The sequence below is a fragment of the Pseudophryne corroboree genome, chromosome 1 (assembly GCF_028390025.1).
Source record: "Pseudophryne corroboree isolate aPseCor3 chromosome 1, aPseCor3.hap2, whole genome shotgun sequence".
In the NCBI taxonomy this organism is placed as follows: Eukaryota; Metazoa; Chordata; class Amphibia; order Anura; family Myobatrachidae; genus Pseudophryne; species Pseudophryne corroboree.
The window spans coordinates 886,718,523-886,730,500 of NC_086444.1; the positions used below are offsets into that span (position 1 = coordinate 886,718,523).

Genomic DNA, 11,978 nt, shown 5'->3' on the forward strand with positions numbered 1-11,978 from the left:
TTTTTGTATTTGCACAGCAAATTGTCATGTTTTATATATTTCAAGCAGTTTCCAATATGGCAACTTCGGCACTCAGAGCCTGGATAGCTCAGTCGGTAAAGCATCAGACTTTTAATCTGAGGGTCCAGGGTTCAAGTCCCTGTTCAGGCGAGTGTCTTTTAAACAATGGTGTTTTTGTTTGTGAAATGGACAATATTGCAGAGTTTAAAATCATCCATTCCTGCAGGCAGCCATCTTTTAATTGTTGATGCTGATTATGTTCATTATTCAATGGGAAGGTGTATAGATTGGAAAGATTCTGTAGAATATTAAGAATGGACTTTATCACTCTTCAATAGGCACACATTATTGGCATCTAGTAATATAATCATCACAAAGTAGTATCACTACATGTCAGTTCTAAAGACTTTGTTTCATCAGGAACTCAAATCCATCCTTCTTTGATAGGCACACAGTGATTAAATTAGACAAGTAATAAATCAAACCTCTTTGACAAAAATAATTGAATGTGATTATTGAAGTGAGGTGATACTTAAAGCATCTAAGGATTTACAACTTAAACACAGAGGAAACTAAAATATATTTCATCAAGAGACCCTACAAGCCAAGTCTTTCAGTTCATGATTGCAGTAACACATATATTTTTCCACATTTTTTGTAATTGCACAGCAAATTGTCATGTTTTATATATTTCGAGCAGTTTCCAATATGGCAACTTCAGCACTCAGAGCCTGGATAGCTCAGTCGGTAGAGCATCAGACTTTTAATCTGAGGGTCCAGGGTTCAAGTCCCTGTTCAGGCGAGTGTCTTTTAAACAATGGTGTTTTTGTTTGTGAAATGGACAATATTGCAGAGTTTAAAATCATCCATTCCTGCAGGCAGCCATCTTTTAATTGTTGATGCTGATTATGTTCATTATTCAATGGGAAGGTGTATAGATTGGAAAGATTCTGTAGAATATTAAGAATGGACTTTATCACTCTTCAATAGGCACACATTATTGGCATCTAGTAATATAGTCATCACAAAGTAGTATCACTACATGTCAGTTCTAAAGACTTTGTTTCATCAGGAACTCAAATCCATCCTTCTTTGATAGGCACACAGTGATTAAATTAGACAAGTAATAAATCAAACCTCTTTGACAAAAATAATTGAATGTGATTATTGAAGTAAGGTGATACTTAACGAATCTAAGGATTTACATCTTAAACACAGAGGAAACTAAAATATATTTCATCAAGAGACCCTACAAGCCAAGTCTTTCAGTTCATGATTGCAGTAACACATATATTTTTCCACATTTTTTGTAATTGCACAGCAAATTGTCATGTTTTATATATTTCGAGCAGTTTCCAATATGGCAACTTCAGCGTTTAGAGCCTGGATAGCTCAGTCGGTAGAGCATCAGACTTTTAATCTGAGGGTCCAGGGTTCAAGTCCCTATTCAGGCGAGTGTCTTTTAAACAATGGTGTTTTTGTTTGTGAAGTGGACAATTTTGCAGAGTTTAAAATTATCCATTCCTCAAGGCAGCCATCTTTTAATTGTTGATGCTGATTATGTTCATTATTCAATGGGAAGGTGTATAGATTGGAGAGATTCTTTAGAATATTAAGAATGGACTTTATCACTCTTCAATAGGAACACATTATTGGCATCTAGTAATATAGTCATCACAAAGTAGTATCACTACATGTCAGTTCTAAAGACTTTGTTTCATCAGGAACTCAAATCCATCCTTCTTTGATAGGCACACAGTGATTAAATTAGACAAGTAATAAATCAAACCTCTTAGACAAAAATAATTGAATGTGATTATTGAAGTGAGGTGATACTGAATGCATCTAAGGATTTACAACTTAAACACAGAGGAAACTAAAATATATTTCATCAAGAGACCCTACAAGCCAAGTCTTTCAGTTCATGATTGCAGTAACACATATATATTTTTCCACCTTTTTTGTAATTGCACAGCAAATTGTCATGTTTTATATATTTCGAGCATTTTCCAATATGGCAACTTCAGTGCTCAGAGCCTGGATAGCTCAGTCGGTAGAGCATCAGACTTTTAATCTGAGGGTCCAGGGTTCAAGTCCCTGTTCAGGCGAGTGTCTTTTAAACAATGTTGTTTTTGTTTGTGAAGTGGACAATTTTGCAGAGTCTAAAATCATCCATTGCTGCAGGCAGCCATCTTTTAATTGTTGATGCTGATTATGTTCATTATTCAATGGGAAGGTGTATAGATTGGAGAGATTCTTTAGAATATTAAGAATGGACTTTATCACTCTTCAATAGGCACACATTATTGGCATCTAGTAATATAGTCATCACAAAGTAGTATCACTACATGTCAGTTCTAAAGACTTTGTTTCATCAGGAACTCAAATCCATCCTTCTTTGATAGGCACACAGTGATTAAATTAGACAAGTAATAAATAAATCCTCTTTGACAAAAAAAAATTAATGTGATTATTGAAGTGAGGTGATACTTAAAGCATCTAAGGATTTACAACTTAAACACAGAGGAAACTAAAATATATTTCATCAAGAGACCCTACAAGCCAAGTCTTTCAGTTCATGATTGCAGTAACACATATATTTATCCACATTTTTTGTAATTGCACAGCAAATTGTCATGTTTTATATATTTCAAGCAGTTTCCAATATGGCAACTTTGGCACTCAGAGCCTGGATAGCTCAGTCGGTAGAGCATCAGACTTTTAATCTGAGGGTCCAGGGTTCAAGTCCCTGTTCAGGCGAGTGTTTCTTAAACAATGGTGTTTTTGTTTGTGAAAAGGACAATTTTGCAGAGTTTAAAATTATCCATTCCTGCAGGCAGCCATCTATTAATTGTTGATGCTGATTATGTTCATTATTCAATGGGAAGGTGTATAGATTGGAGAGATTCTTTAGAATATTAAGAATGGAGTTTATCACTCTTCAATAGGCACACATTATTGGCATCTAGTAATATAGTCATCATAAAGTAGTATCACTACAGGTCAGTTGTAAAGACTTTGTTTCATCAGGAACTCAAATCCATCCTTCTTTGATAGGCACACAGTGATTAAATTAGACAAGTAATAAATCAAACCTCTTAGACAAAAATAATTGAATGTGATTATTGAAGTGAGGTGATACTGAAAGCATCTAAGGATTTACAACTTAAACACAGAGGAAACTAAAATATATTTCATCAAGAGACCCTACAAGCCAAGTCTTTCAGTTCATGATTGCAGTAACACATATATATTTTTCCACCTTTTTTGTAATTGCACAGCAAATTGACATGTTTTATATATTTCGAGCATTTTCCAATATGGCAACTTCAGTGCTCAGAGCCTGGATAGCTCAGTCGGTAGAGCATCAGACTTTTAATCTGAGGGTCCAGGGTTCAAGTCCCTGTTCAGGCGAGTGTCTTTTAAACAATGGTGTTTTTGTTTGTGAAATGGACAATATTGCAGAGTTTAAAATCATCCATTCCTGCAGGCAGCCATCTTTTAATTGTTGATGCTGATTATGTTCATTATTCAATGGGAAGGTGTATAGATTGGAAAGATTCTGTAGAATATTAAGAATGGACTTTATCACTCTTCAATAGGCACACATTATTGGCATCTAGTAATATAGTCATCACAAAGTAGTATCACTACATGTCAGTTCTAAAGACTTTGTTTCATCAGGAACTCAAATCCATCCTTCTTTGATAGGCACACAGTGATTAAATTAGACAAGTAATAAATCAAACCTCTGACAAAAATAATTGAATGTGATTATTGAAGTTAGGTGATACTTAACGAATCTAAGGATTTACATCTTAAACACAGAGGAAACTAAAATATATTTCATCAAGAGACCCTACAAGCCAAGTCTTTCAGTTCATGATTGCAGTAACACATATATTTTTCCACATTTTTTGTAATTGCACAGCAAATTGTCATGTTTTATATATTTGAGCAGTTTCCAATATGGCAACTTCAGCGCTCAGAGCCTGGATAGCTCAGTCGGTAGAGCATCAGACTTTTAATCTGAGGGTCCAGGGTTCAAGTCCCTGTTCAGGCGAGTGTCTTTTAAACAATGGTGTTTTTGTTTGTGAAGTGGACAATTTTGCAGAGTTTAAAATTATCCATTCCTGCAGGCAGCCATCTTTTAATTGTTGATGCTGATTATGTTCATTATTCAATGGGAAGGTGTATAGATTGGAGAGATTCTTTAGAATATTAAGAATGGACTTTATCACTCTTCAATAGGCACACATTATTGGCATCTAGTAATATAGTCATCACAAAGTAGTATCACAACATGTCAGTTCTAAAGACTTTGTTTCATCAGGAACTCAAATCCATCCTTCTTTGATAGGCACACAGTGATTAAATTAGACAAGTAATAAATCAAACCTCTTAGACAAAAATAATTGAATGTGATTATTGAAGTGAGGTGATACTTAAAGCATCTAAGGATTTACAACTTAAACACAGAGGAAACTAAAATATATTTCATCAAGAGACCCTACAAGCCAAGTCTTTCAGTTCATGATTGCAGTAACATATATATTTTTCCACATTTTTTGTAATTGCACAGCAAATTGTCATGTTTTATATATTTCGAGCATTTTCCAATATGGCAACTTCAGTGCTCAGAGCCTGGATAGCTCAGTCGGTAGAGCATCAGACTTTTAATCTGAGGGTCCAGCGTTCAAGTCCCTGTTCAGGTGAGTGTCTTTTAAACAATGTTGTTTTTGTTTGTGAAGTGGACAATTTTGCAGAGTTTAAAATCATCCATTCCTGCAGGCAGCCATCTTTTAATTGTTGATGCTGATTATGTGCATTATTCAATGGGAAGGTGTATAGATTGGAGAGATTCTTTAGAATATTAAGAATGGACTTTATCACTCTTCAATAGGCACACATTATTGGCATCTAGTAATATAGTCATCACAAAGTAGTATCACTACATGTCAGTTCTAAAGACTTTGTTTCATCAGGAACTCAAATCCATCCTTCTTTGATAGGCACACAGTGATTAAATTAGACAAGTAATAAATCAATCCTCTTTGACAAAAAAAATTTCATGTGATTATTGAAGTGAGGTGATACTTAAAGCATCTAAGGATTTACAACTTAAACACAGAGGAAACTAAAATATATTTCATCAAGAGACCCTACAAGCCAAGTCTTTCAGTTCATGATTGCAGTAACACATATATTTATCCACATTTTTTGTAATTGCACAGCAAATTGTCATGTTTTATATATTTCAAGCAGTTTCCAATATGGCAACTTTGGCACTCAGAGCCTGGATAGCTCAGTCGGTAGAGCATCAGACTTTTAATCTGAGGGTCCAGGGTTCAAGTCCCTGTTCATGCGAGTGTCTTTTAAACAATGGTGTTTTTGTTTGTGAAATGGACAATTTTGCAGAGTTTAAAATCATCCATTCCTGCAGGCAGCCATCTTTTAATTGTTGATGCTGATTATGTTCATTATTCAATGGGAAGGTGTATAGATTGGAGAGATTCTTTAGAATATTAAGAATGGAGTTTATCACTCTTCAATAGGCACATATTATTGGCATCTAGTAATATAGTCATCACAAAGTAGTATCACTACATGTCAGTTCTAAAGACTTTGTTTCATCAGGAACTCAAATCCATCCTTCTTTGATAGGCACACAGTGATTAAATTAGACAAGTAATAAATCAATCCTCTTTGACAAAAATAATTGAATGTGATTATTGAAGTGAGGTGATACTTAAAGCATCTAAGGATTTACAACTTAAACACAGAGGAAACTAAAATATATTTCATCAAGATACCCTACAAGCCAAGTATTTCAGTTCATGATTGCAGTAACACATATATTTTTCCACATTTTTTGTAATTGCACAGCAAATTGTCATGTTTTATATATTTCGAGCAGTTTCCAATATGGCAACTTCTGCACTCAGAGCCTGGATAGCTCAGTCGGTAGAGCATCAGACTTTTAATCTGAGGGTCCAGGGTTCAAGTCCCTGTTCTTGCGAGTGTCTTTTAAACAATGGTTTTTTTGTTTGTGAAATGGACAATTTTGCAGAGATTAAAATAATCCATTCCTGCAGGCAGCCATCTTTTAATTGTTGATGCTGATTATGTTCATTATTCAATGGGAAGGTGTATAGATTGGAAAGATTCTGTAGAATATTAAGAATGGACTTTATCACTCTTTAATAGGCACACATTATTGGCATCTAGTAATATAATCATCACAAAGTAGTATCGCTACATGTCAGTTCTAAAGACTTTATTTCATCAGGAACTCAAATCCATCCTTCTTTGATAGGCACACAGTGATTAAATTAGACAAGTAATAAATCAAACCTCTTTGACAAAAATAATTGAATGTGATTATTGAAGTTAGGTGATACTTAACGAATCTAAGGATTTACATCTTAAACACAGAGGAAACTAAAATATATTTCATCAAGAGACCCTACAAGCAAAGTCTTTCAGTTCATGATAGCAGTAACACATATATTTTTCCACATTTTTTGTAATTGCACAGCAAATTGTCATGTTTTATATATTTCGAGCAGTTTCCAATATGGCAACTTCAGTGCTCAGAGCCTGGATAGCTCAGTCGGTAGAGCATCAGACTTTTAATCTGAGGGTCCAGGGTTCAAGTCCCTGTACAGGCGAGTGTTTTTTAAACGATGGTGTTTTTGTTTGTGAAATGGACAATTTTGCAGAGTTTAAAATCATCCATTCCTGCAGGCAGCCATCTTTTAATTGTTGATGCTGATTATGTTCATTATTCAATGGGAAGGTGTATAGATTGGAAAGATTCTGTAGAATACTAAGAATGGACTTTATCACTCTTCAATAGGCACACATTATTGGCATCTAGTAATATAATCATCACACAGTAGTATCGCTACATGTCAGTTCTAAAGACTTTTTTTCATCAGGAACTCAAATCCATCCTTCTTTGATAGGCACACAGTGATTAAATTAGACAAGTAATAAATCAAACCTCTTTGACAAAAAGAATTGAATGTGATTATTGAAGTTAGGTGATACTTAACAAATCTAAGGATTTACATCTTAAACACAGAGGAAACAAATATATTTCATCAAGAGACCCTACAAGCCAAGTCTTTCAGTTCATGATTGCAGTAACACATATATTTTTCCACATTTTTTGTAATTGCACAGCAAATTGTCATGTTTTATATATTTCGAGCAGTTTCCAATATGACAACTTCTGCGCTCAGATCCTGGATAGCTCAGTCGGTAGAGCATCAGACTTTTAATCTGAGGGTCCAGGATTCAAGTCCCTGTTCAGGCGAGTGTCTTTTAAACAATGGTGTTTTTGTTTGTGAAGTGGACAATTTTGCAGAGTTTAAAATTATCCATTCCTGCAGGCAGCCATCTTTTAATTGTTGATGCTGATTATGTTCATTATTCAATGGGAAGGTGTATAGATTGGAGAGATTCTTTAGAATATTAAGAATGGACTTTATCACTCTTCAATAGGCACACATTATTGGCATCTAGTAATATAATCATCACAAAGTAGTATTGCTACATGTCAGTTCTAAAGACTTTATTTCATCAGGAACTCAAATCCATCCTTCTTTGATAGGCACACAGTGATTAAATTAGACAAGTAATAAATCAATCCTCTTTGACAAAAATAATTGAATGTGATTATTGAAGTGAGGTGATACTTAACGAATCTAAGGATTTACATCTTAAACACAGAGGAAACTAAAATATATTTCATCAAGAGACCCTACAAGCCAAGTCTTTCAGTTCATGATTGCAGTAACACATATATTCATCCACATTTTTTGTATTTGCACAGCAAATTGTCATGTTTTATATATTTCAAGCAGTTTCCAATATGGCAATTTCAGCACTCAGAGCCTGGATAGCTCAGTCGGTAGAACATCAGACTTTTAATCGGAGGGTCCAGGGTTCAAGTCCCTGTTCAGGCGAGTGTCTTTTAAACAATGGTGTTTTTATTTGTGAAATGGACAATTTTGCAGAGTTTAAAATTATCCATTCCTGCAGGCAGCCATCTATTAATTGTTGATGCTGATTATGTTCATTATTCAATGGGAAGGTGAATAGATTGGAAAGATTCTGTAGAATATTAAGAATGGACTTTATCACTCTTCAATAGGCACACATTATTGGCATCTAGTAATATAATCATCACAAAGTAGTATCGCTACATGTCAGTTCTAAAGACTTTATTTCATCAGGAACTCAAATCCATCCTTCTTTGATAGGCACACAGTGATTAAATTAGACAAGTAATAAATCAAACCTCTTTGACAAAAATAATTGAATGTGATTATTGAAGTGAGGTGATACTTAACGAATCTAAGGATTTACATCTTAAACACAGAGGAAACTAAAATATATTTCATCAAGAAACCATACAAGCCAAGTCTTTCAGTTCATGATTGCAGTAACACATATATTTTTCCACATTTTTTTGTAATTGCACAGCAAATTGTCATGTTTTATATATTTCAAGCAGTTTCCAATATGGCAATTTCAGCACTCAGAGCCTGGATAGCTCAGTCGGTAGAACATCAGACTTTTAATCTGAGGGTCCAGGATTCAAGTCCCTGTTCAGGCGAGTGTCTTTTAAACAATGGTGTTTTTGTTTGTGAAGTGGACAATTTTGCAGAGTTTAAAATTATCCATTCCTGCAGGCAGCCATCTTTTAATTGTTGATGCTGATTATGTTCATTATTCAATGGGAAGGTGTATAGAATGGAGAGATTCTTTAGAATATTAAGAATGGACTTTATCACTCTTCAATAGGCACACATTATTGGCATCTAGTAATATAGTCATCACAAAGTAGTATCACTACATGTCAGTTCTAAAGACTTTGTTTCATCAGGAACTCAAATCCATCCTTCTTTGATAGGCACACAGTGATTAAATTAGACAAGTAATAAATCAAACCTCTTTGACAAAAATAATTGAATGTGATTATTGAAGTGAGGTGATACTTAAAGCATCTAAGGATTTACAACTTAAACACAGAGGAAACTAAAATATATTTAATCAAGAGACCCTACAAGCCAAGTCTTTCAGTTCATGATTGCAGTAACACATATATATTTTTCCACATTTTTTGTAATTGCACAGCAAATTGTCATGTTTTATATATTTTGAGCAGTTTCCAATATGGCAACCACAGCACTCAGAGCCTGGATAGCTCAGTCGGTAGAGCATCAGACTTTTAATCTGAGGGTCCAGGGTTCAAGTCCCTGTTCATGTGAGTGTCTTTTAAACAATAATGTTTTTGTTTGTGAAATGGATAATTTTGCAGAGTTTAAAATTATCCATTCCTGTAGGTAGCCATCTTTTAATTGTTGATGCTGATTATGTTCATTAATCAATGGGAAGGTATATAGATTGGAAAGATTCTGTAGAATATTAAGAATGGACTTTATCACTCTTCAATAGGCACACATTATTGGCATCTAGTAATATAGTCATCACAAAGTAGTATCACTACATGTCAGTTCTAAAGACTTTGTTTCATCAGGAACTCAAATCCATCCTTCTTTGATAGGCACACAGTGATTAAATTAGACAAGTAATAAATCAATCCTCTTTGACAAAAATAATTGAATGTGATTATTGAAGTGAGGTGATACTTAAAGCATCTAAGGATTTACAACTTAAACACAGAGGAAACTAAAATATATTTCATCAAGAGACCCTACAAACCAAGTCTTTCAGTTCATGATAGCAGTAACACATATATTTTTCCACAATTTTTGTAATTGCACAGCAAATTGTCATGTTTTATATATTTCGAGCAGTTTCCAATATGGCAACTTCAGCGCTCAGAGCCTGGATAGCTCAGTCGGTAGAGCATCAGACTTTTAATCTGAGGGTCCAGGGTTCAAGTCCCTGTTCAGGCGAGTGTCTTTTAAACAATGGTGTTTTTGTTTGTGAAGTGGACAATTTTGCAGAGTTTAAAATTATCCATTCCTGCAGGCAGCCATCTTTTAATTGTTGATGCTGATTATGTTCATTATTCAATGGGAAGGTGTATAGAATGGAGAGATTCTTTAGAATATTAAGAATGGACTTTATCACTCTTCAATAGGCACACATTATTGGCATCTAGTAATATAGTCATCACAAAGTAGTATCACTACATGTCAGTTCTAAAGACTTTGTTTCATCAGGAACTCAAATCCATCCTTCTTTGATAGGCACACAGTGATTAAATTAGACAAGTAATAAATCAAACCTCTTTGACAAAAATAATTGAATGTGATTATTGAAGTGAGGTGATACTTAAAGCATCTAAGGATTTACAACTTAAACACAGAGGAAACTAAAATATATTTAATCAAGAGACCCTACAAGCCAAGTCTTTCAGTTCATGATTGCAGTAACACATATATATTTTTCCACATTTTTTGTAATTGCACAGCAAATTGTCATGTTTTATATATTTTGAGCAGTTTCCAATATGGCAACCACAGCACTCAGAGCCTGGATAGCTCAGTCGGTAGAGCATCAGACTTTTAATCTGAGGGTCCAGGGTTCAAGTCCCTGTTCATGTGAGTGTCTTTTAAACAATAATGTTTTTGTTTGTGAAATGGATAATTTTGCAGAGTTTAAAATTATCCATTCCTGTAGGTAGCCATCTTTTAATTGTTGATGCTGATTATGTTCATTAATCAATGGGAAGGTATATAGATTGGAAAGATTCTGTAGAATGTTAAGAATGGACTTTATCACTCTTCAATAGGCACACATTATTGGCATCTAGTAATATAGTCATCACAAAGTAGTATCACTACATGTCAGTTCTAAAGACTTTGTTTCATCAGGAACTCAAATCCATCCTTCTTTGATAGGCACACAGTGATTAAATTAGACAAGTAATAAATCAATCCTCTTTGACAAAAATAATTGAATGTGATTATTGAAGTGAGGTGATACTTAAAGCATCTAAGGATTTACAACTTAAACACAGAGGAAACTAAAATATATTTCATCAAGAGACCCTACAAACCAAGTCTTTCAGTTCATGATAGCAGTAACACATATATTTTTCCACAATTTTTGTAATTGCACAGCAAATTGTCATGTTTTATATATTTCGAGCAGTTTCCAATATGGCAACTTCAGCGCTCAGAGCCTGGATAGCTCAGTCGGTAGAGCATCAGACTTTTAATCTGAGGGTCCAGGGTTCAAGTCCCTGTTCAGGCGAGTGTCTTTTAAACAATGGTGTTTTTGTTTGTGAAGTGGACAATTTTGCAGAGTTTAAAATTATCCATTCCTGCAGGCAGCCATCTTTTAATTGTTGATGCTGATTATGTTCATTATTCAATGGGAAGGTGTATAGAATGGAGAGATTCTTTAGAATATTAAGAATGGACTTTATCACTCTTCAATAGGCACACATTATTGGCATCTAGTAATATAGTCATCACAAAGTAGTATCACTACATGTCAGTTCTAAAGACTTTGTTTCATCAGGAACTCAAATCCATCCTTCTTTGATAGGCACACAGTGATTAAATTAGACAAGTAATAAATCAAACCTCTTTGACAAAAATAATTGAATGTGATTATTGAAGTGAGGTGATACTTAAAGCATCTAAGGATTTACAACTTAAACACAGAGGAAACTAAAATATATTTAATCAAGAGACCCTACAAGCCAAGTCTTTCAGTTCATGATTGCAGTAACACATATATATTTTTCCACATTTTTTGTAATTGCACAGCAAATTGTCATGTTTTATATATTTTGAGCAGTTTCCAATATGGCAACCACAGCACTCAGAGCCTGGATAGCTCAGTCGGTAGAGCATCAGACTTTTAATCTGAGGGTCCAGGGTTCAAGTCCCTGTTCATGTGAGTGTCTTTTAAACAATAATGTTTTTGTTTGTGAAATGGATAATTTTGCAGAGTTTAAAATTATCCATTCCTGTAGGTAGCCATCT

The 11,978-nt window shown here is 34.4% G+C and overlaps 16 non-coding genes across 16 annotated transcripts; all 16 read left to right on the forward strand.

Moving 5' to 3' along the window:
- The first annotated feature begins 77 nt into the window (after window positions 1-77).
- Window positions 78-150, forward strand: TRNAK-UUU (transfer RNA lysine (anticodon UUU)). Its single transcript has one exon. It is a non-coding gene; the product is annotated as a tRNA-Lys (tRNA).
- A 579-nt stretch (window positions 151-729) lies between these two features.
- On the forward strand, window positions 730-802 carry TRNAK-UUU (transfer RNA lysine (anticodon UUU)). The gene has a single exon. It is a non-coding gene; the product is annotated as a tRNA-Lys (tRNA).
- A 579-nt stretch (window positions 803-1,381) lies between these two features.
- On the forward strand, window positions 1,382-1,454 carry TRNAK-UUU (transfer RNA lysine (anticodon UUU)). The gene has a single exon. It is a non-coding gene; the product is annotated as a tRNA-Lys (tRNA).
- Window positions 1,455-2,035: 581 nt separating this feature from the next.
- On the forward strand, window positions 2,036-2,108 carry TRNAK-UUU (transfer RNA lysine (anticodon UUU)). The gene has a single exon. It is a non-coding gene; the product is annotated as a tRNA-Lys (tRNA).
- A 579-nt stretch (window positions 2,109-2,687) lies between these two features.
- TRNAK-UUU (transfer RNA lysine (anticodon UUU)) lies at window positions 2,688-2,760 on the forward strand. Its single transcript has one exon. It is a non-coding gene; the product is annotated as a tRNA-Lys (tRNA).
- Window positions 2,761-3,341: 581 nt separating this feature from the next.
- Window positions 3,342-3,414, forward strand: TRNAK-UUU (transfer RNA lysine (anticodon UUU)). Its single transcript has one exon. It is a non-coding gene; the product is annotated as a tRNA-Lys (tRNA).
- A 576-nt stretch (window positions 3,415-3,990) lies between these two features.
- TRNAK-UUU (transfer RNA lysine (anticodon UUU)) lies at window positions 3,991-4,063 on the forward strand. Its single transcript has one exon. It is a non-coding gene; the product is annotated as a tRNA-Lys (tRNA).
- A 579-nt stretch (window positions 4,064-4,642) lies between these two features.
- TRNAK-UUU (transfer RNA lysine (anticodon UUU)) lies at window positions 4,643-4,715 on the forward strand. The gene has a single exon. It is a non-coding gene; the product is annotated as a tRNA-Lys (tRNA).
- A 579-nt stretch (window positions 4,716-5,294) lies between these two features.
- Window positions 5,295-5,367, forward strand: TRNAK-UUU (transfer RNA lysine (anticodon UUU)). The gene has a single exon. It is a non-coding gene; the product is annotated as a tRNA-Lys (tRNA).
- Window positions 5,368-6,598: 1,231 nt separating this feature from the next.
- TRNAK-UUU (transfer RNA lysine (anticodon UUU)) lies at window positions 6,599-6,671 on the forward strand. The gene has a single exon. It is a non-coding gene; the product is annotated as a tRNA-Lys (tRNA).
- A 1,882-nt stretch (window positions 6,672-8,553) lies between these two features.
- On the forward strand, window positions 8,554-8,626 carry TRNAK-UUU (transfer RNA lysine (anticodon UUU)). Its single transcript has one exon. It is a non-coding gene; the product is annotated as a tRNA-Lys (tRNA).
- Window positions 8,627-9,207: 581 nt separating this feature from the next.
- Window positions 9,208-9,280, forward strand: TRNAK-UUU (transfer RNA lysine (anticodon UUU)). Its single transcript has one exon. It is a non-coding gene; the product is annotated as a tRNA-Lys (tRNA).
- Window positions 9,281-9,859: 579 nt separating this feature from the next.
- On the forward strand, window positions 9,860-9,932 carry TRNAK-UUU (transfer RNA lysine (anticodon UUU)). Its single transcript has one exon. It is a non-coding gene; the product is annotated as a tRNA-Lys (tRNA).
- Window positions 9,933-10,513: 581 nt separating this feature from the next.
- TRNAK-UUU (transfer RNA lysine (anticodon UUU)) lies at window positions 10,514-10,586 on the forward strand. Its single transcript has one exon. It is a non-coding gene; the product is annotated as a tRNA-Lys (tRNA).
- A 579-nt stretch (window positions 10,587-11,165) lies between these two features.
- Window positions 11,166-11,238, forward strand: TRNAK-UUU (transfer RNA lysine (anticodon UUU)). Its single transcript has one exon. It is a non-coding gene; the product is annotated as a tRNA-Lys (tRNA).
- A 581-nt stretch (window positions 11,239-11,819) lies between these two features.
- On the forward strand, window positions 11,820-11,892 carry TRNAK-UUU (transfer RNA lysine (anticodon UUU)). The gene has a single exon. It is a non-coding gene; the product is annotated as a tRNA-Lys (tRNA).
- Window positions 11,893-11,978: the final 86 nt, after the last annotated feature.